The sequence below is a fragment of the Notolepis coatsorum genome (genome assembly GCF_963971535.1).
Source record: "Notolepis coatsorum genome assembly, chromosome: 6".
Classification (NCBI taxonomy): Eukaryota; Metazoa; Chordata; class Actinopteri; order Aulopiformes; family Paralepididae; genus Notolepis; species Notolepis coatsorum.
Genome location: NC_140170.1, coordinates 181,349,773 through 181,376,956, shown reverse-complemented (window position 1 = coordinate 181,376,956; position 27,184 = coordinate 181,349,773). Strand labels below are relative to the sequence as shown.

The following is a 27,184-nucleotide window of genomic DNA, read 5'->3' as shown; positions in this document are numbered from 1 at the left end:
ACCAAATTAGTCATTAGTTGCAGCCCTAGTTTACAGTCTATGCTAGCTCGCCAGCAGTCTGAGCTGACCAGAGATTCTTCTACTTCTTAACTTTTTAAGTTAATGTTGAAAGTCTGTTTTTATCTCTGGTCCCATTCCCACACTGGCCTGTTGAGTAGAATCCTCAGTCTTCACACCTGGCTCCAGTGCTCAGAACATGGCTTTCATTGACAAGTTGAATCTGTTTTGGAAATGTTCCTCGCTTTTTAGAACTGACAGAGTCCATCCAAACAGACTGGGTAGTGTGAGACTTTGGCTATTTCTTGCTAACACAAGGCAATTATATTTGTGCTCACATAGGGAATGTCATCGAATTCATATGGACTCACAACAGCCACCTGTTGTGGCAGGAGATGAGAGTCTGTGTTCTAAAACAAAGAACTGTTGAAATTCTAGACCCTCTTTTAAGTCTGGTATAAAAAATAAAATAAAAAGCCTATCCTTGTTTGGTCTGATACTATTTTCTGAAAAGCCATTTCATTAGTGACAATAAGACGCTTGTTTTCTCTGTTCTGGGCAGAATGTCTTGGCGTCTCCACGCTACTGTATATTCTGCCCGGTGCAATGTATCATTTTCCCATTGCAACGTATTATTTTCCTGTTTGTTGTTCACTTTTAAATAAACCTCTGAAAGATTAATTCTACCTTTTATTATTGAAGATGATCAGATAAACGCAACAGCAGCCGTATGCTAGTGGCTAACTTACAGCACGCTGTCCAGTCACGTGATTGACTGTTTACATCCCACACCCTACTCGCGGACCCCTCCCCCTCCTTTATGCCACTGTGTCATCACCTGAATCAGCCTCATTAGTCCACACTCTTTTAAACATAGGAAAGGCCTGGGACTAATTCATTTAAATGTAAGGAGTCTGGTAAAACAACAAAATATGGATCATCTGAAAATTCTGGTCCCTCAGATTGATTGATATTTTAGTGTTAACTGAATCACGTGACATCAGCTCCGTTGATAAACTAGCAGAGTTACTCTCCCATTATTCAGACGTTGAGATGATTGTCTTTGGTGATTTTAATGTTAATTGGTTAAGTAATGCCTCCAACTACTTTGAGGTTAGTGGTAATTGATATCTTCCCCAGCTGGTTACTGAACCCACCAGGCCAAACTTGAAAAACATGGCTAAATCCACCTCAATTGATTAGATTTTCTAAAATAGATGTAATAATAATTCAGCTTGCAGAGTATTTGAGTTGGGAATCAGAGATCACTGCCCCACAGCATGTATCAAAAACTCCAGAGTACAGAAAACAAAATCTCACACTATTTCCAAAAGACACCCCTGATGTTGCTCTCTCTCTCTCAGTCATCAATAAACATGCTCCTTTTAAATAAATTAGGATAAAAGATAGATTAACCCTGTGGTTCTCACCTGAACTATGTGACTTATTTAGAGAAAGGAACACATAGACACTCTGGAGACCCTTCCCATCTGTCACTATTGCGGCAGTTTAGAAATAAATGTGCATCTGAGGTAATCCTACTATTTGAATTTTATCACCAGCTCATATTTACATGCCTAAAATGTTTTGAAGGCGGTGAATTAAAACAAGAGCAATATTACTACTTTACCTAGGCATGTATAATTTAATTGTCTAATATCTGAGCAGAAAGAGATTTGTCTGGCCTTTCATAGGCACATTTTACAGACCATTGATACCAGGAAATCAACTGGAGAGGTTAAGCTAGACTCTTTTTTTTTACCTAGCTAAACGTACTAGACGTTAGCAATGTCTACTGTCGTGAACCATTTTAAATTGGGGCATGTAGAGGAGTTTCAGGAACGAGTAAAATGTGCAGGTCTTCTTCTCAGACCTGTGGGGCAAGCACTGCACACGCATCATGCCGGCTAGCAAGCTAGCTATCTACACGGCCCATTGATACCACGATAGCTAACTAACGTTACAAGCTCAAAAACCTTATAACTACTACTACTGTCGTGTCCATAATAATCTTCAATATGAGCCTGCGGGACATGAGGGTGCCGGTCCTGTGGAAAACATCATGTCTTGTGCCGGTACCCAAAGCTGGGCGCCCGGCCGAGCTCAACGACTACAGACCGGTGGCCCTCACGTCACACATCATGAAGACACTGGAGAGGCTGCTCCTACACCATCTGAGGCCACAGACTGAACACGCCCTTGACCCCCTGCAGTTTGGGTATCGGGAGAGCATCGGGGTGGACGACGCGGTCCTCTACATGCTCCATCGGGCCTACTCCTACCTGGATGAGCCGGGGAGTTATGTGAGGATTATGTTTTTTGATTTTTCGAGCGCTTTTAATACTATTCAACCTCCCATACTTAAAGACAAGCTCAGGAAGATGGGGGTGGACCCCTCCTTCACTTCCTGGATCACAGATTACCTGACAGACCGACCACAGTTTGTCAGAATGGGCAACTGTGTCTCGGAGACAGTGGTCAGCAGCACTGGGGCTCCACAGGGGACTGTTCTCGCTCCGTTCCTGTTCACCCTCTACACGGCAGACTTCAACTACAACTCTGAGTCTTGCCACGTCCAAAAATACTCGGACGACACAGCGATTGTGGCGTGTGTGAGGAAGGGACAGGAGGGAGAGTACAGGGACCAGGTGGGAGCCTTCAGCGACTGGAGCGAACGGAACGGCCTTCTCCTGAACGCAAAAAAGACCAAGGAGATGGTACTGGATTTCCGCAGGTCGAAACCACCTCTGCAACCAGTCAGCATACAAGGAAACAACATTGCGACGGTGCAGACATACAAATATTTAGGCGTGCACCTGGACGATAAGCTGGCCTGGGCTGCTAACGAGGAAGCGCTTTACAAGAAAGGACAGAGCAGGCTGTTCTTCCTTAGGAGGCTCAGGTCTTTTAATGTGTGTGGGGAAATGTTGTTTATGTTCTATCAGGCAGTGGTGTCAAGTGTGCTCCTCTACGCCGCTGTCTGTTGGGGTGGTAATACCACGGCCAGGGATACCAGACGGCTGGATAAGCTGGTCAAGAAGGCTGGCTCAGTGGTAGGGAGGAGACTGGACCCACTGGGGACCGTGGTGGAGAGCCGCACTCAGAGCAAGCTGCTGGCCATCATGGGCAATACCAACCACCCTCTCCACCACACCCTGGTGGGGCAGAGCAGCAGTCGCAGCGGACGGCTCATCTCCCTGCACTCACGGACTGAGCGGCACAGGAGGTCCTTTGTCCCCACAGCCATCAGACTGTACAACAGCGTATTATAGTGCGGGGGACCTGACCTCTGACCCACACACGTGTTTTTACACCTGTTTTTACACCTGTTTTTTACATCTGTTTTTACACCCGTTTTTATACACTGTTTTTATACACCTGCTTTTATCTAATCACGATCATATTTAATATTGATGGGTATGATTCAATTGAATTTTATCATGTACTTATTTTTAATTCATGATGCAGACATAACGTGTAATAACTGTATGGGAACGGTCAATGTCTGTATACTATGTGAGCTGCAAGATACCCTGAATTTCCCCAAGGGGATTAATAAAGTATCTATCTATCTATCTATCTATAAGTACACTCTTTATAAAAAAAGAAGAAAAAAAAACATTTTTTTACCTCCTATAATAGTGTGGGTCGCGGCTCTCTGACACCGTTATTTGTGGGTCGCGGCCTGAAAAGTTTGGGAACCCCTGAGTTAGCTAGCCATTCCATTGCGAATTAATAGGTAGCGCTAGCCAGTATTAGCTAGCTAGTAGCTAGGTAGCTAACATTAGCCAACTGAGAATGATAGCTAGCTAACCAACAGCTAGCCAACAGCTAGCCAACAGCTGCAAGCCTGCAACAACAAATACCACGAAGGCCAACATTAGACAACGCCTCATGTATTAAACTAAAGTGAATCGTTTAATGGGTCATTTTGTTTAATGATTCAGTGATGTTGAAAGAAGAGCTGTCGAGGCTCTGCACTTGGAGCGAGTGAGAGCCTGAGGAGTTGTGTTGACAAGACAGGTCTGTGAGGGGAGGGGGGAGGGGCAATGCCCCAGTAGCATGTGCGTGTGTCAACAAGGAGAGAAGCTGTAGGAGAGAAGACTGTGAGAACGCCAGCTGGTATCGATAGTGCAGAAAGTATCGATATTGCGGGAAATGAGTATTGAAACTCAATATTTTTTACAACACTATTGCCTACTGCCCCTTTAACAACTTATCCTTGTTAAGTTTCAGTTTCACTTGTAGAGAGGATTTAACTTCACAAGACTGAAGACTATAGAGAACAGATGACACATGTTACAACAATGGCAGAGGATTATTTGGATTTAAACACAGTAGCAGTTCAACTGGAGAGGAGCTCAGATGATCAGTCCGGAAAAGTATGTTATTTTTTTATTATTTGATCAGCTGTGCCTGAGAGTCCGGCGGAGGAGAATGTTGGTGTGTGTGTGTTGGCGACGCGTGTGTCTTTCCATTGGTTTCATTTGGTTAACATTATTGGGCGAACAAGAAAACGAAAGAAAACTGTAAAATTGTAATGCCCCTGCAGTAGGGGTGGACGGTATAAACGGCCTTCATACCTTGTGACCGGTAGACTAGAGCAGCTAGTCACAGCAGTAGCAATGACGTTAAGGTTACTTGACGATTCACTCGACGTTTGCAGTGGTCGTTGCATAGTGTTTAATTGTACTGAGTTTTTCTCCACTTGCTCACAGACCTTGCCATATAGTTTGGGCATTTCAATTTGGCTAAGGAGGCTGAGATGAGACTTGCTTTAGCGCAGCAACAGGCTAACGTTAGTCGCTAAGCTAATGTTCTGTGTACCATATTTTTTTATTCAACACAAAATCAAGACAGTACAGATATGCAGATACTTTACATCACATTCTTAATTAACATCATGTCTGTACCGTATCATTAAGAGACAGCTATGCTTGGGGAAGGGGCATGGGGGACACACACAAAGATTAATAATAAAATAAATAAATAAACAGGTAAACCAGAATATACTACATGTCAACCTCTCTTCTCTGGGTGAAGTACAGTAGTAGTAAACATTTTCTTATACCAGAGCTTTGGTTGTATCACCATCATTGCATTATAAATCTAACTTTTCATCTTCCATCACTGACTATTCTTAAATGCATGTAAATGAGTTTGCGTCCATTTTCCCGTTCATATATAATGTTCTAACGTGACTCCGCGGCACCAGTTTCATTAGTGAGGAAAGGGTGGGTGGGTATGGCTTGACAACAGAGGTTCAAAGATAACTTCACATTTATTGACTATTCGTTTCTTTATATCGCTTTATCCATCGGGCTGCTCTCGTTTTCTAACTCTGTTGACAATGACATCCTGGTGTGACATCATCAACTACGGCAACTTAGGACGCTCAAACCTCACGCTCTCTCTCTACGTTATCAAACATGTACACTAAATTTAAGTTATATTGGAGTTTTATTGTGTTTGAGTTGTTTGAGCGAAAGAAACCTCCTGTCCTGCAGTCGTTTTTATTTTAACTTTGTGCCACTTGATTTTATTGTATTTCATGAAAAAAGTGTTTTTCAGAGTTGAGAAAAGGTTTTGCATTTTTCTATTGCAGTTTTGCACAATAAATGTTCTTAAAATACCTCTGTACTATGTGAATTATGTCCTAGTAATACAAGAGTACAGTAATAGATGCCAGTGTTTTACCCTTTCAGAAGCCTTTATATAGACATTTTAAGATAAATGAATATACCATACCGTTACCGTCTATGCTTCAAAGGTTAATAGTTCTGTGTATTAGGGCTGACCTTCGAAGCTTTTTTTGGCAATCGAAGCTTCTGGGCCGAGCTTCGATTTTAATTCGAAGCTTTGAGAAAAAAATAAAAATAAAAAAAATCAATTCATTTTTTATTTATTTTTTTATCTTATGTTGTGGGACTTGTACAGCACTTTGGTCAACTTTGTTGTTTTTAAATTAAATTTAGATGTATCTAAATTAGCTCGCTCAGGGAGGTGGGTCTTTCTTTGGACGCAAGCTCGTCTTTAATAGCGGCTAGCGCCGTTCAAGCCCTGGCGAAAGGCGCCTCGCAACGGTGTGTCCCCCCAGTCGGAGCCGGCGGCGAGGATGTGGAAATCGATCTGGAGGGTGGTCAAACACTTTACGCATGTCGTCGTAGCGTTCTGGTGCGGGGACACGGGGCTCCCTGTACGGGGGCGCGACAGGTGGGGTAGGCTGGGCTGTGATGTATGCATCAAAACGGTTACATTGTTTGTCTTGCTCCCGCAGAGCTGAGCGTGAGAGTGCGGAGTTGGGCAGTGGTCTCCTCTAGTGAACGAGAGTGTTGTTGTTGTTATTATTATTATTATTATTATTATTATTATTATTATTATTATTATTATTATTATTATTATTATTATTATTATATCACTTATCTTAGCACCCCGCCGCTGACTGAGTTCCCGCGGCCCTGCTGATGACTTCTTCGTCGACATGTCTGCTGCACATGTCCTTGTTGTTTTCAACACAGATAATCTCCACATGCTTACATTCGTTTCATTGAAATGGAGGCGCAAGATTGGAGGCAAAAAAAAAACATTAATTTTTTTAAATAATTCTTTTAAACTTCGATTTTTTTTTAATGTTCGAAGCTCGTGCCATCGAACAAAGCTTCAAAGCTTCGAAGTATTTAAGACAGCCCTACTGTGTATTAAGCATAACAGCATCTAAGTATTTTCCTATGAACTGAATGAATTCCTGATGAATTGAAAATGGGAGACCCTGATGTAAACAAGACGAAAGTCTCTCTGGTCTGCATCCCCTTAACAATTGTGTGTATTGAGCTGTACTGTATTGTACCCATTCTGCAATCTGTTAATAAAGTTTTCAATCAATCAATCAATCAATCAACTGAAACTCATAAGATGACATATATAATATATTTAATAAGGCTAGCATCATTGGCGTTCAGTTACAGCTATATTGGCCAACGTTAGCAAGCTATCTAGCCAGCTATTGCACCACAAACTGCCAGCCAGCTAGCTGGCTACCCTTAACCTTAACCCACAATACAACAGCTATCCAGCCAGCTACTGCACTACGAACTGCCAGCTAGCCAGCTGGCCACCCCCAATCCACAACACCAGCCAACCGTACAAAATACGGTATGATGTTATCAGCCGTTGATATTATGAGCCGTCAGTAGCTAGCCAGCTAGATAATGTTAGACAACGCCTCATGTATTAAACTAAAGTTAATAGTCTACTGGGCCATTTTGTTTAATGGTTCAGTGATGTTGAAAGAGGTGCTGTCACGACAAGTTGCCGGAGGCTCTGCACTCGGAGCGAATGAGAGGATTTGTTGACGAGACGGGTCTGTGAGGGGCAATGTGTGCACTGCAGCAGCGTGTGTGCCTGTGTGTCAACAACTTGCTGTAGGAGAGAAGACAGCGAGAAAGCCAGCTGGTATCGTCAGTGCAGAAGGTATCGATATTGCGGGAAATGAGTATTGAATTTGAAACTGTTTTAAATATTCAGAATCGATATGTATCGAAGAATCGATATTTTTGACAACACTATTCAGTACAGTCTTGATACATTTCTCAAATGCAAGATGTCATTTGATGATACTGTGATATACTGCTCTGTGTCTAGTACATTACATCAGGCTCTTTGTCAACTACAACTTGCTTTTAATATTGTACAATGTATCCTGTGTGACTTAAAACTTGTTTTGAACGCTGACCAAACTAAACGTATGGTGTTTTCAAATGCTAAATCCAAGCCAAACCGTCCTTCTATCGCCACTTTTCAGGGGCTTGAGGTTGAGTCTGTATCTCAATATAAGTATCTAGCATAATTGATGAATCTCTTTCTTTTAAGCCTCACACTCAGCAACTAGCTAAAAAACTGAAGTTGACACTGGGTTTTTATTTTAGAAACAAGGCTTGTTTCTCCTTCTAGGCTAAAAAAGAGGCTGGTTGCTGCCACGTTTATGTCTGTGCTGGACTATGGCGATCTTATATACATGCAGCATGCATCCCCGAAATGCCTACACTCGCTGGATTCTGATTACCCTGGAGCGCTGAGATTTATCACACATTTTAAAGTCCTTAAATCACTGTACTTTGTATTCTCTGCCCACTTTGACTACCTAGGATGGCTTAGAGTAGACGACAGAGTACAGCAACTTGCAATGGGCCTGGTCTACAAGATACACTACACGACTAAGGGGCCTTTCTCACTCACCATTCGTGGTCGAATCAGCGGCGGGTCGAACCAGAAAAGGGTGTGTCTGTCTGAGTGAGAACGCTCCCCCCCCCCCCCCCCCCGCTGATTCGTCCCCGGGGGCGCTGAACCTGGACCGATGAAATAGGTGGTCTCGGGTGCGGGCCAGGCCTACATGTCAAAATACTTCCCAAAGGTCAGTGAATACCACGACCACAACACCAGAGGGAGCTCCACAAATCATGTTAAACCCAGATTCGGCTCAAACAAGGGACTAAACACGTTTCACAATTATGCCACATCAATGTGGAACGCCCTACCAAAAGCTGTTGGAATGTGAATCACTACCCACTTTCAAAACCACTCTCAAAGAGCACCTACGGGAGACTGCAATTCGAAACTGGCCACCGTAAATGTACAGTAAATGTCCTAACCCAATAATACACGAGAGACGAGACCCTCTTCTTGGGACCAAGTAAGGTTGTCAATATTCCAATGTACAGTTTTGCAATTGCTTGTACAGTTGTACAGTTCCCCCCGCCCGCCTACCCAACCCCCCCCCCCCCACCCAACCACCTCCAATGTACAGACCAGAGAAAGACTTTCGTCTTGTTTACATCAGGGTCCCCCATTTTCAATTAATCAGGATTGTAAAAAGACGAAAGTCTTTCTCTGGTCTGCATCCCCTTAACAATTGTGTGTATTGAGCTGTACTGTATTATACCCATTCTGCAATCCGTTAATACAATTTTCATCGATCAATGGTACCGTGATCCAAATGTGGGGCCCTGCCTGGCTCACGGCCTAAGAAGCATTTTAGCATAGCATAGCATCTCAAGTAAAGCCGAAACAGTGGCCGAAATGCTCAACAGTTGAGATTTTCGGTCATTATTAGTAACGAGCTGAATAAACGCACATGTCTCTCTATACATAGAGTGGCACCAGTTGCTGACCTAACGTAACATCATCAGTTTAGCAGCTTAGCTTGTTAGCTGCTCCAGTTCCCTCTGGTCAAGGCCCAGTCTGGGTGGAAAAGTGGCAGAAACGCCCAACAGATCAGATGTGCGGTCAGTAGATGAATACAAGCAGATTTTACTGTAACAAAACGTGACATGAACCGAATGTACCTTTGTTTACCTGAACGACGAGACTCCAGAAACTACATGTGTTTTAGTCTTCTTCTTCTTCTTCTTCTTCTTCTTCTTCTTTGGAATTAATGGCGGGTCGCAACCACAGAAACGCGCATACCGCCACCTACTGTACAACCCAGCAACTGGAGCGGATAAGGCAAAGAAAATAAAACAATAAAGAAAAACAACAAACCCAGAACAAACCAAACTAAGTAAATACCCAACCCTAACATCACCACCCTATACAAACCTAATAAAAAATAAAAATAAAACCTAAACACAAACAAAAGAAATTAAATAAAATTCAAATCCTACCCCCCAAACCAATTGAAAACACAAACCCCAAAACCAAATCCTGCACACCCCTTTACTGCCCACCACAATGACCACATCACTCAACAATCCACCCAACGTAAAATATGCACCCACCCCCCCTCTCCCTCACCGATCCCACAAGACCCCCCTCTCCCTCTCATACCGAGCACAATGAAGCAGCACATGTTCAACTGTTTCCAGCTCCCCACAAAAAGGACAACCCCCGGTCGCCTGTAGCCTTTCTCCAACACGTTTGTGTTTCCGCGTCTCTGATTGGCCAGGTCATGTGACATGTACGCCCAATCGTGGGACTGCACGTTTCTACACTGGTTAAGCTTAGGCGCTCTTTCGAAGTTGGTTAAGGTTAGAGTTTGTCTTAGAGCATGGCGATAGAACGCCTGCCCTGATTCCAAACTCTAACCTTAACAAACTTCGAAAGAGTCGCCTAAGCTTAACCAGTGATAAAGGCGTTAGGTAGTTTGCAGGCTGTTCGACCCGGATATAGGCGCAGAACTTGCCGTCCCACGATTGGCGCACATGTCACATGACCTGGCCAATCAGAGCGCAAAACGGGAACCCGGAAACACGGACGCGTTGGAGAAAAGCTACACACCCCCGGTCTCATGCCTCCCCACCCTAAATAGTGCCCTCTTCAATAGGGTACGTATATCTGCAGAGCCGCGGAGCCCCATGTCTCGGGGTCTGAGCTCGGATGGGAGGGGCTTGAGGCTTGCTAAGCACTATGCGCATCTCTCTCTCTCTCTCTTGCTAAGTGTTACTGGTGCGACATTAGCGGACAGACGTTAACAGACACGTGTTACTGGTGCAACATTAGCCAACAGATAATAGAGTAAAATCAAATAAAATATGAGCTAAGTTAAGCACCAGGGGCGTTTTTATTTTTTTTTATTTTTTTTAAACACAGAAATACGCAATTTTAGAGTAATTAGAGATGAATACTGAATAACTAGAATCATTAGAAGTTCTCAAAGTGAGGTCCAGGTCCATGGGAGGGATCTGGGCAGTCCCCATTGAAAATTCAAAGTTAACAGGACCAAATCATCAGTTTCTTATTTATTTATTTAACCTTTATTTAGCCAGATAAAACATTGATCTGGTCCAAGAAGCCCCAACAGGAGTACAAATATACATATATACACATATATATATACATATATAATATATATATATACATATACTGTACATACATACACACATATGCACCAATAACAAAATAAAAACACAGTTAAGAATCATACACATAAGCAAATAAACAAACAAACAAACAAACAAACAAACAAACAAACATATGCACAGCCTATGTACAAAAGAAATAAACAGTTCATCTCTAGTCTTTACAGTTTTCTTCAATTGCATAAACACTCAAATCAAAAGTATTACACAATTATCAAAACCTTACACTCAAGGAGCAAAATATAGGCCCAGATTTGCACCCCTACAATGTCAGCCTCACACTTTTTGCAAAACAATACACACAGTGATTTGCAAAACACTAAACACACTTGCATACATTAGACACAGAATGTCAAATTACCACACATGAGCCAATTGGTTAAACACAGCCATCAGATGCACAAACACACCATTGCTTAATTGTAGATACACCAATCAGGTTTAAGCACTATAAAAATGCAGCAGGTGAGTTCACCTGTCTTCAACCAAAATGGAATGAGAGTGAAGTACTGTACACAGAGAACGTGAAAATATACAATACATTCACCAAACACTGCACAAGACAACCAATGATGCAGACTGATGAAAATATACATTTTCTCCCATTTTCCCAAATCAGTCAACATGGAGAATCACAACAAAAAATTATCTTGCCAGATCCAGCTAGGCAAAGAGATAATGTCTAGTATTTTCTGTTTAAATATTTTCAAAACAAAAATTGTTTTACTGTAATTTTAACCTGTACTGGATACAGTATTTTATGTTTGTCTGATATTTGCTGAGCTTACAGTGTTATGCACATAGTAGCATGAAAACTGGGACATGTATTGTTGTGATTCTCCATGTTGAAATGTTGACTGATTTGGTTATATGGAGAGAACATTTATATTTTCATCAGTCTGCATCATTGATTTGGGTATATGGAGAGAAAATGTAATTTTTTTCATCAGTCTGCATCATTGATTTGGGTATATGTAGATAAATAAATTATATTTTCATCAGTCTACTCTACAGCATTGGTCTTGTGTAGTGTTTGGTGAATTTATTGTATATTTGCACATTCTCTGCGTACTTCACTTACAGTACTCTAATCACTGAGAAGTAGAATTGCTAAATGTGTTTTAGGTTAAGCACAGCAGTGTGTGTAACTGGTTCAAACAGAATTGTTTCATATGGTAACAAAATGTAGTTTTTATAAATTAGTGTATGGTTTTGACAAGTGTTTAATTTAGCAAAGGATCTGAGGTGTTCTGATATTGTGTGTGTGGTTGTGCTAATTGTGTGTTTTGAAACACCGGGCCCCGTTTTCAAAATCATGCTTAGGCAATTGAAAAAAAACTGTATTGTGTGTTTCATTATATACATATGTTTCAGTCTTCTCATAAAAAAAATATTAGATTTTTGGGTCTTTTCCTGCCTTTGGTCCGCTTTGCATTCACATCTCAAATGAACCGCAGCAGGGTTCACTTGCAAGAGTGAATGAGCTTTCACACCACCCCAAACCAACCGGACTATCCGAGGAAATTAACCAGGGTTCGATTAAAGCTTATTATAGGACACTGGACATGCGGGTATGGATGGCTCCAGGTGCTGCTGCGTTAAAGTGCACATCTTCAATATCTGTACTATTTAAAAGCACAGTGCAGGACAGTCCCTACTATCCAAAGTGTCTTTTCCCTCCTGGATGATAATAATAATAATAATAATAATAATAATAATAATAATAATAATAATAATAATAATAATAATAATAATAATAATAATAATAATAATAATAATAATAATAATAATAATAATAATAATAATAATAATAATAATAATAATAATAATAATAATAATAATAATAATAATAATAATAATAATAATAATAATAATAATAATAATAATAATAATAATAATAATAATAATAATAATAATAATAATAATAATAATAATAATAATAATAATAATAATAATGCATTTGATTTATAAGGCGCCTTTCAGGACACTAAAAAAAAAGTCCACAAATCGGTGAATGAAAGAATTATAGGATCAAATGAAAACTACTTACTAAAAATGGATGTTTAAAAGTACTAAAAACCAACAAAAAATACCAAACACTAACAACCATTCAGCACAGACAATGGGGATGCTTTTTTTTTTTCTTTTTTTTAGATCCGGGGCTAGGAGAAAAACATCCGGGGCTAAAGCCCCGGAAGCCCAGGGCTAACGACGCCACTGTATAAGCACAATAGGACAATGACACTACCTTATGCATACTGCACCTTATGTGAATACTGTATATTTCAGTTAGTTAGTTAATTATATTGATTTGTTATATTGTTTACCTAATTATCCTAATTATCCAACCTAATAAACCACTACCAAATCCAGCCTAATAAACCACTACCAAATCCAACCTAATAAACCCCTACCAAATTCAGCCTAATAAACCATACCAGATCACACAGAAGCATCAGTGAAGAGTGATTAGGCCCTGCTTGGACAAAACGCTGTCCAGGGAATTATGAGGCTGCGACTCTCACATATTAATTCAGTCAATATAGGCCCTGTTCTGTCCCTGTCCCCCTGCAATGCAGTAGTGGCAATAAAGTCAACAGTGGCAGTATAGGGAGGTGTAGTGGTTACGTAATTTTAGTTTTTTCCTGTTCCACCCTCTGTGGAATGCAATGTATTTCCCCATTGACCATTTCTAAATCGGCTCGTTTTAGATAAATAAAGCATTAACGTTGGCATGGTGTACCTTTTTTTCCGTAGCCTCTGTTTGCGAAGACGCTCTCTTATTGGCTAGCAGCGAAGACCCTCTCTGATTGGTTTAGCTCCGAAGGGTCTCTTCCACCTAGTAGACACTCTATATAGCTACCTCTGGTTGTTATGACGACATAAGCATTTCTCTGTATTTCATCTTGGAATTTTAGATGTACACCTGGCAGGGTTAACGACAGCCATGTGCAAAGAACACAGAAAAACACACAACATTTATTTTTTTAAATAATTTACCACTTTATTAAATCACTTTATTTGACAATACGTCTGCTCTGTGTAAACCATCACTCTCTGGTAGCATCAAACGTGAACATTTTCAAAAAGCAGTAATAAGATCTCACGTAAAGGCTTAAGGTTGATATTTTTAAAATACTTAAGCTACATTATTTTAAGTCCACATGTGGTTGCAACTATTAAATATATTTAACGATCACATATAAATACATGAAACAATATCTACATTTAAAAGGGCATAATAGACCTAATTCACTGAAACACATTGATATTCAAAGGATATTCACATATTAAATATAGTTTTAAAGTATTTTAAGCTGACATACTTTCCTGATGTATCATCTTAATTTACAAACGATAACTTTTATACAAAATGCTTCTTTCTCTGGAGCGTAACAGAAAGAAGCATTTTGTATAAAAGTATTCTGTACTTCTGTATGACAACTATTAAAGAAACTTGAACTTGAACATGTTCAAAGGTACCCTTCTGTCTAACATGCCCAGAGGTACTCTCCTGTCCCTAAATTAAATTCATGACATGCAATTAAATGATTTTGAATACTATTTCCAGTGTGATGTGCAAGTATGAAGCAGAAAAGTGTCTGTACTACTCTACATCTTGAGTGGATCGTGATTTGAATAACATTAAAATAAAAATAAAAAAGGGTATAATAGCTTGAAATGAAAGCATCGGCTGCCCTTGTAACAATCATACTGCATCTTTTACAAAACCCACTATATTATTTCCCCATTAGAACCGGGCTGTGCCGTGAAATCCGCGCTTCCAAGTTCATTTTCACGATTGCGGCGCTCACCTACATGTACATACACCTGGTCTCATCTAGAGTCCGACGGGCAGGGCTGCCTCAGGGGGTGTGCGAGCAGTGCGGTCGCACAGGGCCTCGCGGGAAGGGGGGCCTCGCAAAATATTTTTTTTTTTCTTTTTTTTTTCTTTTTTTTTGCGAGGCCCCCCTTCCCGCGAGGCCCTTTTTCATCACAGACCTAAAATCTAGTTTTGCTTATATGCTTATATATTTCACATTAGACACGTTTGTAGAATGTGTCTGACTTGTTCCTGGGTCTGCAGACATACTCACTATTGGAGCTCAGCCTCTGGGGCTCTGCAGCAGACATACTATTGGTTTCAACGAAGGGAGTGGTTAAACTTACATCATGTGTAGTACGCCGGCGTGAGTCAGCTGCGTTTGACTATTTCGCGCGTGCAGCTTTTGACTATTATGCTTAGTTATGCCAGCCAAGACGAAGAAAGAGGTCGGTCATTATCAGTTGGTCGGTCACCAAGGAACGTTGACGAAAGGCCTCTCGCTGGCAGGACAAATGGCCGGAGCCTTGTCATGGTATAGCCATGATGATGTCGGCTAGTAGCTAGCTTAGCTAAAGGCTAACTAGCGTTAGCTAACCTAGAGACAGCGCATACAGCCAAGATGAAGAGGATGGTCGTTTGGCAGATGAACTTCGTCAACTCCACGCGGTTGTCTCCATCCTCTTGGACGTTTGGTGAGTTTTTAACCTATTCTATTAACTCTATTCTATTCCCGCCGTGGACATCACTCTCTCTCTCTCTCTCTCTCTCTCTCTGGAGCTAAACTGGCCGACTAGCTGTTGTAGTACTACTAGTAGCTAACGGTGTGTGGCCTGGTGTCAGCACCTGTATGTAGCCGCATAGCTTGCTTCTGCGTTAGCTAATGGTTAGCGATAGCCTGGTTGAGCTAACTGTTAGCCAGTTAGCTGTTTAGCTACGACGTTAGCTGCCGGCTGCGCTCGGCTGGGAACGTTCGTTTGATGCTATCAGTTAGCCTTGAGTTAGCTGTTAGCTTGTGCTACGACCATTGACATTAGCCGTGAGAATAGCAGGGGGTTATTTTTGTCCCGCCAGCGAGAGGCCTTTCATCAACGTGGAGACCTGTGTTGCGGCCTTTCGCCCTGCGTTCCTTGGTGCAGGTAAGATTAATGAAAATCATGACATTACCCCACTCTTCCTTCCTTCCCCTCCCGAATGTTTTGTTAATAACGATGTTTTTTTCCAGGCAAAACATATGTTACTTCACAACATTTGGAGATACGACATGTGCTGTGTGTGAATTCATTGTCTTGGTCGTTTGTGTAGCTTGGGTAGCGTTGGGCCGTTGGCCAAAGCTGTGTGTGGCCTGGTGTCAGTAGCCTACCTGGCTAGCCTTTAGCTGTCGGCCATTGGCTCCTTGCTGCTTTATTTTCTCTGGTATAGACCCTCTTCTCTTTGGATTTAAGTGTTGATCTTTGTCCTTTTGGATCTATGTATATTCATGTTGCCTTTGTGAAGTTATCTTTTCCTTCTGTTTTGTTCTTTCATTAAAAGTTGAATATCCTTTAGGGGGTCATCTTTGCTTATCTCTCTCATACATGCTCTCTCTCTAACACACATGCTCTCTCTCTCTCTCTCTCTCTTTCTAACACACACAGTCTGCCTATGGCGGCCTTTCTCGATGGCTAGGCTGTGCTCGCTGAGTCTGTACCTAGTCAAGGATCTTCAGTCACAGTGCTCAGGTATTCTGCCACTGTGTACTCTCTGTTTAGGGCCAAATAGCATTTCAATTTCTTTCCAATGTGTCTCTCTCTCTGTACACTGTATATTGACTGTAGAACGGGAGCTCTCTCTCGCTCTCTCTCTTGCTATATGTTGACTGTATCATGCCCAGCCTCGGGCAGCGCTATTATTTACGAATATGTTGACTGTATGAAAAATATATATATATATAAATTAAATAAAATTTCGCACAGGGCCTCGCATTTCTCCCAGGCGGCCCTGCCGACGGGCTCTTGAAACTGATATACAAGGTTGTGGCGTCCTCTGGGATGGCCTCCTTCGTGTCCGACTGGCTAACGCACATCAGTGCTACCAGCCTCTTAGGAAGCCCCCCACTGAACAGCATGTAGATGCAGGGGTTGGCACAGCTGTTCAGGCTGGCCAGCAGCATCATGATGGTGAAGGTTGCAGCTGAAACAGAAGTGACAACAGAATGACAAGATGAGATGATGCTCAACCCCTTCTTCTGCAGGTCTCTGTACGATTATTGGGGATTGCCTAACATTTATGACATCAAAGTAGGAAGACAACATACTTATGTTTATTTATTTATTTTATGTATACTCTGCCACGCTTATATCCATCAATGTTTGATCACTGCCAGCTCTATTTGTCTATGGAGATGTTCACCTACTTTGCAGGGCTATAACTTTTTAAATTGTATTGCTAAATTGACATTACTATGGCCCATTCAACATCGATTAGCTATTGTTCAGGGTGTAGGAACGTTTGACTTTTTCATTCACACATTCATATAAAAATACTGTCTAGTATAAATATGTTTTTATCGTTTTCTGCAGTAATTCCTAGAACGTGAGATATATCCATTTATGCATATATTACATCATCAAATGCAGTTTGCTAGCGATTGACGTCAGATTAAAAATGTCAATTGTACAAGGTCCTAAACGTCATGACTCATCATCTGCTGGTGACCGGAGGGGGGGGGGGGGGGGGGGGGGGGGGGTCGTTTATAATGCAATGACCGACGTTAAATGAATCATGTAGTATGGGTGATATATTGATCATAGCAGTTTGTATGGATAATAATAATCAAAAACGCTGAAACTCACCGCAGCTTCCTCGTAGCGATGGGGGATGATACTGGAGCAAAAAGATCGCTATTATGGGATGTTGATCTAGACAAACCATTTCCGGGTTGTATAATAATATATACGTCCAAATAACGTTGTTTATTGAGTTATGGCAACCGATTGATTATCCAGTGTGTCAAGATGGAGTCCCGGGAGCGATCGCGAGTGGCGGACGGAATAGGGGGGACACCAAGCACTTCCGGCCCCACTTCCGGTTGGCCGATCGGCCACCAGGTAGCGATATTGAACCGTTGGAGAGTTGAGTGGAGATCTGCAGCACCCGTCAATGATCCGTTGGTGAAATATGAATACCATGACAGATTTTTGAAATATTGATTTCAAAGACGTTGTAAAACGTCATTGGCAGATTAAGCATGGCGAGGAATGACGTCTTAACACGTCATTGGCGATTAAAGGGTTTTAACAAAGAGTTAAAGAAAAGTAAAAAAAAAAAATACATAACCATATTGTGTAGGATAAGTTTAGAAGCCTTAATAATACATAAACACCCACCCACCTGCAAACCTGCCCACCCCAAATGCATATATATGTATGACCTATTTATATTATCTACTACTTTTTGGATATGAGATTTTTTTTTGTAGTTTGCTTTAAAAATAAGCAGAGATGGAGATTTCCTCAGCATAGGATCAGCTGCATTCCAAATATTAGACCCTCTATACCTCACTGAGAACTGCCTATAAGTACCATAATAAGGTATATGTGAGGTTCGCCTTTCCCTTGACCTTTAATTCCCTGTTCTCCTCACCTCACTAGCCCCCACCCTCGCGTTCGTTTACTCTCGTTTGCTCTTCAGCAGCCACACCCTTGGACTACCTGTCATGATGTGTTTGATTGGTCTGGTGCCGAACACACACTTCTAGTTAAAGTATCAATTACCTTCACGCACCTGATGTGTATTCTAATTAGCACCCCTTTGGGCTTTAAGTACCTCGCTCTTCCCCTCTGGCCTTGTCGGGTCGTTCCGTATCATATCTCTATCACCTAACTCCTTCGGGAGGTTCTCTGTCTATAGGCTCCTACGGGAGTTCTGTTTCTGCCTGTATGCTGTTTTATCTCCGGCGTGAGACGAGGTGCAAGCTTTGGCCACCTGTCGCCGTTGCCTGGAGGGAGAGATTGTACTGCGCTCCCTAATTCTCTACGGGAGGTATTCCAGTGTTCCATCCAGACCTCCGAGCCTGACGCGCTCTTCACTCCAGATGCGCATCCAGACGCGCATCCAGACGCACTCCAGACGCTCATCCAGACCTCCGAGCCTGACGCGCACCATCCAGACCTCCGAGCCTGACGCGCTCTTCACTCCAGACGCTCATCCAGACCTCCGAGCCTGACGCGCTCTTCACTCCAGACGCGCATCCAGACGCGCATCCAGACGCACTCCAGAAGCTCATCCAGACCTCCGAGCCTGCCGCGCTCTTCACTCCAGACGCGCATCCAGACGCGCATCCAGACACACTCCAGACGCTCATCCAGACCTCCGAGCCTGACGCGCTCTTCACTCCAGACGCGCATCCAGACGCGCATCCTGACGCACTCTAGACGCGCACCACTCAGACCTCCGCGCCAGATGCGCTCTCCGTACCGGCGCGTACTCCAAACAGACGCGCACCACCCAGACCTCCGCTTGGACAACCCGTTCCCCGTAGCGACGCGCTCGCCCTGTTTGATCCTGCTCTCTTTACGCACAGCGCCTGGGTGAGTTTGCAAGACTGTCTTTTGACCCTATCATTTTTCGTGTGTGTTAAACACTGAAGATATCCTGCTTTTTGTTCAGACTGTCACTCACCCTGTGCCTGCTTTTTGGATTGTTCATTTGGGATAATATTTGCTTGAACTTTGCTCACTGTGTGTATTCACACCGAAGATATTATCACCTGGATTATTATTGGGACATCGCTTACTGTGTGTATTCACACCGAAGATTCAATCACGTGGATTGTTGTTGGGACATTACTCACAGTGTGTATTTACACCGAAGATTCAGTCACTTGGATTACTCTGTTTTGGGACAAGTCACTTCTCCTGTCACCTGCTCTGTTCCCAACTGTACTCTGAGCTAACCCGCTCTCTCTCTCCCTCTCTGTCCCGTTACCACCTCGGAGAGCTGCCGAGAGGATTCTGCAGAGCGGCTCTGACGTCACTGTCAGATTCCTCAGACGAACCTTCCCGGGAGAAGCTGCAGAGCAGCAACATTCTTCTAATGCTTGTATCCCAGTCTTCTAGTCCTCCTAGTCTTCCCTGTCCCCAGCCCGCCTCCGCGGGCCTCTGTTCCTGTTTCCCCTCTCTAGTCCTCCTAGTCCTCCCTGTCCAGTCCTCTAGTCCTCCTAGTCCTCCCTGTCCAGTCCTTCTAGTCCTCCTAGTCCTCCCTGTCCCCAGCCCGCCTCCGCGGGCCTCTGTCCCTGTTTCCCCTCTCCAGTCCTCCTAGTCCTCCCTGTCCAGTCCTCCTAGTCATCCTAGTCCTCCCTGTCCAGTCCTCCTAGTCCTCCTAGTCCTCCCTGTCCAGTCCTCCTAGTCCTCCCTGTTCCTGCCTGTTCCCCTGCCCTGGCCCAGTCCGTTAGCCTTCCCTAGCCTTCCCCTTAGCCAGCTCGCCTCTTAAAGGCTCTGGTCCTTTTCCCTATTCTTGTTTCCCTGTGATTTGTGTTCTCCCTTAAAGGGACAGTTCCGTTTTCTGTTGTTTTCAATAAATGCCCAGTTCTTGGCTTACTCTCATACCTGTCTTGTGTTGTGCGATTGGGGTCGGTTACAAACCATAACAGTACGACCCGACCAATCGACGACCCCAGCCAGCACAGACGGTGTATGTTGAGTTTGCCTTTTTTTTTGTTCCCTCTAGTTCCCTTGGTTTGCTTCCCTGTTAGCCCTGTTAGCTCCCCTGTTAGCTTGTTAGTCTCCCCTGTTAGCTCCCCTGTTAGCCTGTTGACTCCCCTGTTTGCTTCCCTGTTAGCCTCGTTAGCTCCCCTGCAGCTTGTTAGGCCTCTACTACCAGCATGGCCCCAGTCTGCTAGCTTTGCCCCGGCTGCTAGCACAGCCTCTATGTTAATGCAGCCCTTGCTGCTGGCATAGGCCCTGTAGCTAGCCATGCCCAGGCAGCTTACCCAGTCCCTCTGCATGGCCCCAGTCTGCTAGCTTAGCCCCGGCTGTTAGCACAGCCTCTATGTTAATGCAGCCCTTGCAGCTAGCATAGGCCCTGTAGCTAGCCATGCCCAGGCAGCTAACCCGGTCCCTCTGCATGGCCTCCACTTTTTGGTCAGTTTTCCCACTGCTAGGACTGCCCTTTCAGCTAGCAAGGTCAGTTTTCCTACTGCTAGGACTGCCCTTTCAGCTAGCAAGGTCAGTTTTTCTCCCACTGCTAGGACTGCCCCTTCAGCTAGCAAGGTCAGTTTTTTCCCACTGCTAGGACTGCTCTTTCAGCTAGCAAGGTCAGTTTTCTCCCACTGCTAGGACTGCCCTTTCAGCTAGCAAGGTCAGTTTTCCCACTGCTAGGACTGCCCTTTCAGCTAGCAAGGTCAGTTTTCCCACTGCTAGGACTGCCCTTTCAGCTAGCAAGGTCAGTTTTTCCCACTGCTAGGACTGCCCTTTCAGCTAGCAAGGTCAGTTTTCCCACTGCTAGGACTGCCCTTTCAGCTAGCAAGGTCAGTTTTCTCCCACTGCTAGGACTGCCCTTTCAGCTAGCAAGGTCAGTTTTCTCCCACTGCTAGGACTGCCGCTTCAGCTAGCAAGGTCAGTTTGCCCCACTGCTAGGACTGCCCCTTCAGCTAGCAAGGTCAGTTTTCTCCCACTGCTAGGACTGCCCCTTCAGCTAGCAAGGTCAGTTTTCTCCCACTGCTAGGACTGCCCCTTCAGCTAGCAAGGTCAGTTTGCTCCCACTGCTAGGACTGCCCCGTCAGCTAGCAAGGTCAGTTTTCTCTCACTGCTAGGACTGCCCCTTCAGCTAGCAAGGTCAGTTCCCCACAGCTAGGACTGTCCTTCCAGCTAGCTTGTTCTCTCATGCTGGTCCAGCCCTGTCTGCCAGCCTAGCTCCGGCAGCTAGCGCAGCCTCTATGTTGTTGTAGCAGTACAGCTAGCATAGGCCCTGTAGCTATCAGTGCCCTGGCAGCTACCCTTTCCCTCTGCTAGCCCCTTCCCTGTTCCCCTCTCCAGTGCCCCTGTTCCAGCCCTGTCTGCTGGCCTAGCTCCGGCAGCTAGCGCAGCCTCTTTGTTAATGTAGCAGTACAGCTAGCATAGGCCCTGTAGCTATCTGTACCCTGGTTACCCCTCAGCTACCCTATTCCTTTGCTAGCCCCACTTTTGTTGTAGCTTCCCCTGCTAGCATGGCCCAGTACTTTTTGTTTGTTGCCTTGTTTTTTCCCCCCTGCCCCTCTGTCTGTGTTTTTGGGTCGCCCGGTGGCTCCCGTGGAGGGGGGAGTACTGTGAGGTTCGCCTTTCCCTTGACCTTTAATTCCCTGTTCTCCTCACCTCACTAGCCCCCACCCTCGCGTTCGTTTACTCTCGTTTGCTCTTCAGCAGCCACACCCTTGGACTACCTGTCATGATGTGTTTGATTGGTCTGGTGCCGAACACACACTTCTAGTTAAAGTATCAATTACCTTCACGCACCTGATGTGTATTCTAATTAGCACCCCTTTGGGCTTTAAGTACCTCGCTCTTCCCCTCTGGCCTTGTCGGGTCGTTCCGTATCATATCTCTATCACCTAACTCCTTCGGGAGGTTCTCTGTCTATAGGCTCCTACGGGAGTTCTGTTTCTGCCTGTATGCTGTTTTATCTCCGGCGTGAGACGAGGTGCAAGCTTTGGCCACCTGTCGCCGTTGCCTGGAGGGAGAGATTGTACTGCGCTCCCTAATTCTCTACGGGAGGTATTCCAGTGTTCCATCCAGACCTCCGAGCCTGACGCGCTCTTCACTCCAGACGCGCATCCAGACGCGCATCCAGACGCACTCCAGACGCTCATCCAGACCTCCGAGCCTGACGCGCACCATCCAGACCTCCGAGCCTGACGCGCTCTTCACTCCAGACGCGCATCCAGACGCGCATCCAGACGCACTCCAGACGCTCATCCAGACCTCCGAGCCTGACGCGCTCTTCACTCCAGACGCGCATCCAGACGCGCATCCAGACGCACTCCAGACGCTCATCCAGACCTCCGAGCCTGACGCGCTCTTCACTCCAGACGCGCATCCAGACGCGCATCCTGACGCACTCTAGACGCGCACCACTCAGACCTCCGCGCCAGATGCGCTCTCCGTACCGGCGCGTACTCCAAACAGACGCGCACCACCCAGACCTCCGCTTGGACAACCTGTTCCCCGTAGCGACGCGCTCGCCCTGTTTGATCCTGCTCTCTTTACGCACAGCGCCTGGGTGAGTTTGCAAGACTGTCTTTTGACCCTATCATTTTTCGTGTGTGTTAAACACTGAAGAGATCCTGCTTTTTGTTCAGACTGTCACTCACCCTGTGCCTGCTTTTTGGATTGTTCATTTGGGATAATATTTGCTTGAACTTTGCTCACTGTGTGTATTCACACCGAAGATATTATCACCTGGATTATTATTGGGACATCGCTTACTGTGTGTATTCACACCGAAGATTCAATCACGTGGATTGTTGTTGGGACATTACTCACAGTGTGTATTTACACCGAAGATTCAGTCACTTGGATTACTCTGTTTTGGGACAAGTTACTTCTCCTGTCACCTGCTCTGTTCCCAACTGTACTCTGAGCTAACCCGCTCTCTCTCTCCCTCTCTGTCCCGTTACCACCTCGGAGAGCTGCCGAGAGGATTCTGCAGAGCGGCTCTGACGTCACTGTCAGATTCCTCAGACGAACCTTCCCGGGAGAAGCTGCAGAGCAGCAACATTCTTCTAATGCTTGTATCCCAGTCTTCTAGTCCTCCTAGTCTTCCCTGTCCCCAGCCCGCCTCCGCGGGCCTCTGTTCCTGTTTCCCCTCTCTAGTCCTCCTAGTCCTCCCTGTCCAGTCCTCTAATCTTCCTAGTCCTCCCTGTCCAGTCCTTCTAGTCCTCCTAGTCCTCCCTGTCCCCAGCCCGCCTCCGCGGGCCTCTGTCCCTGTTTCCCCTCTCCAGTCCTCCTAGTCCTCCCTGTCCAGTCCTCCTAGTCATCCTAGTCCTCCCTGTCCAGTCCTCCTAGTCCTCCTAGTCCTCCCTGTCCAGTCCTCCTAGTCCTCCCTGTTCCTGCCTGTTCCCCTGCCCTGGCCCAGTCCGTTAGCCTTCCCTAGCCTTCCCCTTAGCCAGCTCGCCTCTTAAAGGCTCTGGTCCTTTTCCCTATTCTTGTTTCCCTGTGATTTGTGTTCTCCCTTAAAGGGACAGTTCCGTTTTCTGTTGTTTTCAATAAATGCCCAGTTCTTGGCTTACTCTCATACCTGTCTTGTGTTGTGCGATTGGGGTCGCTTACAAACCATAACAGTATATATGCAGGTCCCTCGACTGACGTGTGACCGAATCAAAAGAAAAAAAAACTATTAAAACCATTTGGTAGATTGTGATAATCATAAATGCATTTGTACACAAATATACATATCTGTAAAGAATTTACTTCAGACAGACAGAATGTTTAGTTTCTTGAAAAGAGGAGCAGATGGTTCAAATCGATCTGAGAGGGTTGCCACTTGCCAGTATAATAAATATTTTTGAAGTACAATAATTGTTTGAAGATGAGATGAATGAGTGCTAGCCCATATTATGTTACAATAAGATATGTAAGGAAAAATCACATTAATACAAGATTAAAAAACTACTTTTATGAATGAACACAATGTTCATGTGTTAATAGATCAACACTGTATATTGTTCTAAACTCTACAGGCATGGTGACTTACTAGCAGGGTGGTATACATAAACGCATTATGGTAACTTACTCTCAGTGGGTGCCTGAGTCCCAGACAGACCACAGCTGCACGGTAAAGAAAGGTGTCCAGCAGATGATGTAGGTGAGGAAAATGACCACAGTCATCTTCACGGTCTTGACTCTTGCCTTGGACACTCTGGCTATGCTGCTCGTCCTCGAGGACAGCGGTTTGGTGGCCGTCTCCCTAACTTGATGCATTTTCATGTGGAGGTTAATGTGCATGGCACGGCAAATGCACACTAGTTGGCACCAGTGGCATCGCGTGGGTAAAATAACAGGGGATGCCAAAAAAATATATTAAAAAAAGAATTATTAAATATTTTTATTAATATTTTTATTTTTATTTTTTTAAGTCAAGCAGTCACCATGTACACTACAGTATGGCTCGGCGGCCAGTCAAACTTTATTTTTATTTATTTAACAGATTGCAGAATGGGTACAATACAGTACGGCTCAATACACACAATTGTATAAGGGGATGCAGACCAGAGAAAGACGTTTGTCTTGTTTACATCAGGGTCATTAATACTGCTGGAGCATTGGTTCATTTTTGGTCCGATTTTTCTTTGCACGATTTTGCGCGCCGCGTGGGAGCAAATTCGAGACACATATTCGGTTGCAAAACTTGAGCCAAACGTTCATCTCGTGGCTGGTCGTCGGGTATCACAGTATCCAAACTAATATTACTGATATTTAGACTGAACAAAGTCATGGCTTTACGAAGAAGAAAAAAATGGTTGAGCAGTTGAAATAGAGACCAGCTAAATGAATTGAGCATGCAAGATTAGTCCACTTGCAATTTTTTTTAATAGGCTACTTAATAGTTACGTTTAAATACATTCAACAATTACTGAAAATAAACGTTTTATTCTTCTACACAGTCTCTGAAAGAGTTGCGGGTAATTTTCCATTACGCACAAGTATTTAAGTGGCCACAGCCCCGGACACACGCTAAAGCGCAAGTAGAGGGGTGGATGGGAGAGCGCGCTTTATATCTCTGGAGGTCCGCATGAGGGAGTGGCGAGCTTCTCTCAGCGTGGATGACACAAATGATCGATCGTGTTCCATGGTGTCAGTCTGACACTGTCAGACATAGGCTAGTTGTTTACTTGTATATTGTAATGCATGGACCAGAAAAGGACACTGACTTCAAGGATTTCATTTAAACAGCAACACAAATTATCATTCTTTCAAGTATCCTTAGATACATCCAAAACAACTCTAACCAAATAATATAGAGAAGTCATTCTTATTGAACTGAAGAACATGCAAACAAAACCTATGTTTTCCATATCACATACTGTTTGTTCTTTACAGTGAAAAAAAGTCTGGTCAAATCACACTTCAATCAATAAGAAAAAGAAAAAAAAACGAACCTTCTTACCGTCTTATAATCATGCACTCTTCCTACTAATGTCTTTACTACTAGTATGCATGCATTCATCACTGCAGCACCCACGTTTCAGCACTGTTTGATGAACATTGTTACTCAGTACCCTTCCGACTTGTAAGTTGCTTTGGATAAAAGCATCAGCTAAATGACTAAATGTACTGTTCAAATTTTCCAGAGGAATTTTAATGATGCGACATTGAACATTTCAGTCCAATGTTCACCATATCTTGGCTTCTTGGCAGTCTTTCCTTTAAAAGGTACTGTACACTGAAAATAAAATATTCCGGTTTACAGTCCGATGTTTTATGTATCGTCCAACAGGCTCCCAAAAACTAACTTGATCCGTTACCTCGACTCAGCAATGCATTATAGGCTTATATACTCATTGGACAGAAAAATATTGTAATATGATATATAATGTAAATCTTTCTACATTACAATTTTTTCTTTTGGGCTTCTCTACGCGCAAAGTGCAGAAAACCCTTCCCTTTGATTTCTGACATATGCATGTTATATCAGAAACTCTATTACAGTCTGGCATCGACCCGAATAGTGGATACTGGTATTAGGGCTGGTTATCAGCACCCACTAGCTGATTTGATTCACATGGTCCAGATTCTGCTGTCGTTGTCAAAAGATGCGATTTGGACAACTTAGTTTCTGTAGTAGTTCAGCGGAAACTCAGAGCAAGGCAGACTAGAGATGTCTGCAGGATGGAACCACGCAGAAAAGTATGTTTAAAGGGGAACTATCTTATAAATGGCCTTTTTCAGTGTTTAGCATTGTTTCCTAGCTATGTGGACTTATATTAATATGATCTATGTCTCTAATTCTCATATTGGCGCATTCTTCCAATTCTCCACTCACAATATTCACCCTCACTGAACTGAGTCATCTGAAAATGTGATGATTTGTGATGTCAGAGAGACACCGCTGCATGATAATGTCCCAAATGCCGCGAAGGCCACACAGTGGTTTAGGAGCCCTCAAAACAGCTTAAGATCTTGAGGTAGAAAAATGCTGTTTTTGAGGACTTGATTAGAAAGAAAAAAATGATTTAAAAAAAAAAAAAAAAACCTTACATATGTGTTCCATAAACTCACAGGAATTGTGTAAAAGTGCCCAAATAGTGAAAGAAATTGTAAAATAGTTCCCCTTTAAATTATTAGCTATGAAAATAGCTAAAATCTTCACATTCCCTGAAGAAGAGGCATAAATAAAAAGAATATATATCTTTTAACTAAATCGATTAGATTCAAACGAAACATTCCAATATCGATTTTATTTCTTCTATATATTTTTTTCTCAGCCCTAACCGCTATAATTGCATCCCTACTTCCACTTCTTGGAGAAGTGCCAGCTTCACTAATAACACCAGACT

The 27,184-nt window shown here is 43.7% G+C and overlaps 1 protein-coding gene across 1 annotated transcript in view; it reads left to right on the top strand.

Moving 5' to 3' along the window:
* The window catches only part of LOC311230844 (uncharacterized protein), a gene marked incomplete at both ends in the record, with an annotated part of 512,928 nt that overhangs the window by 346,673 nt on the left and 139,071 nt on the right, over positions 1 to 27,184 (top strand). The window lies entirely within an intron of this gene.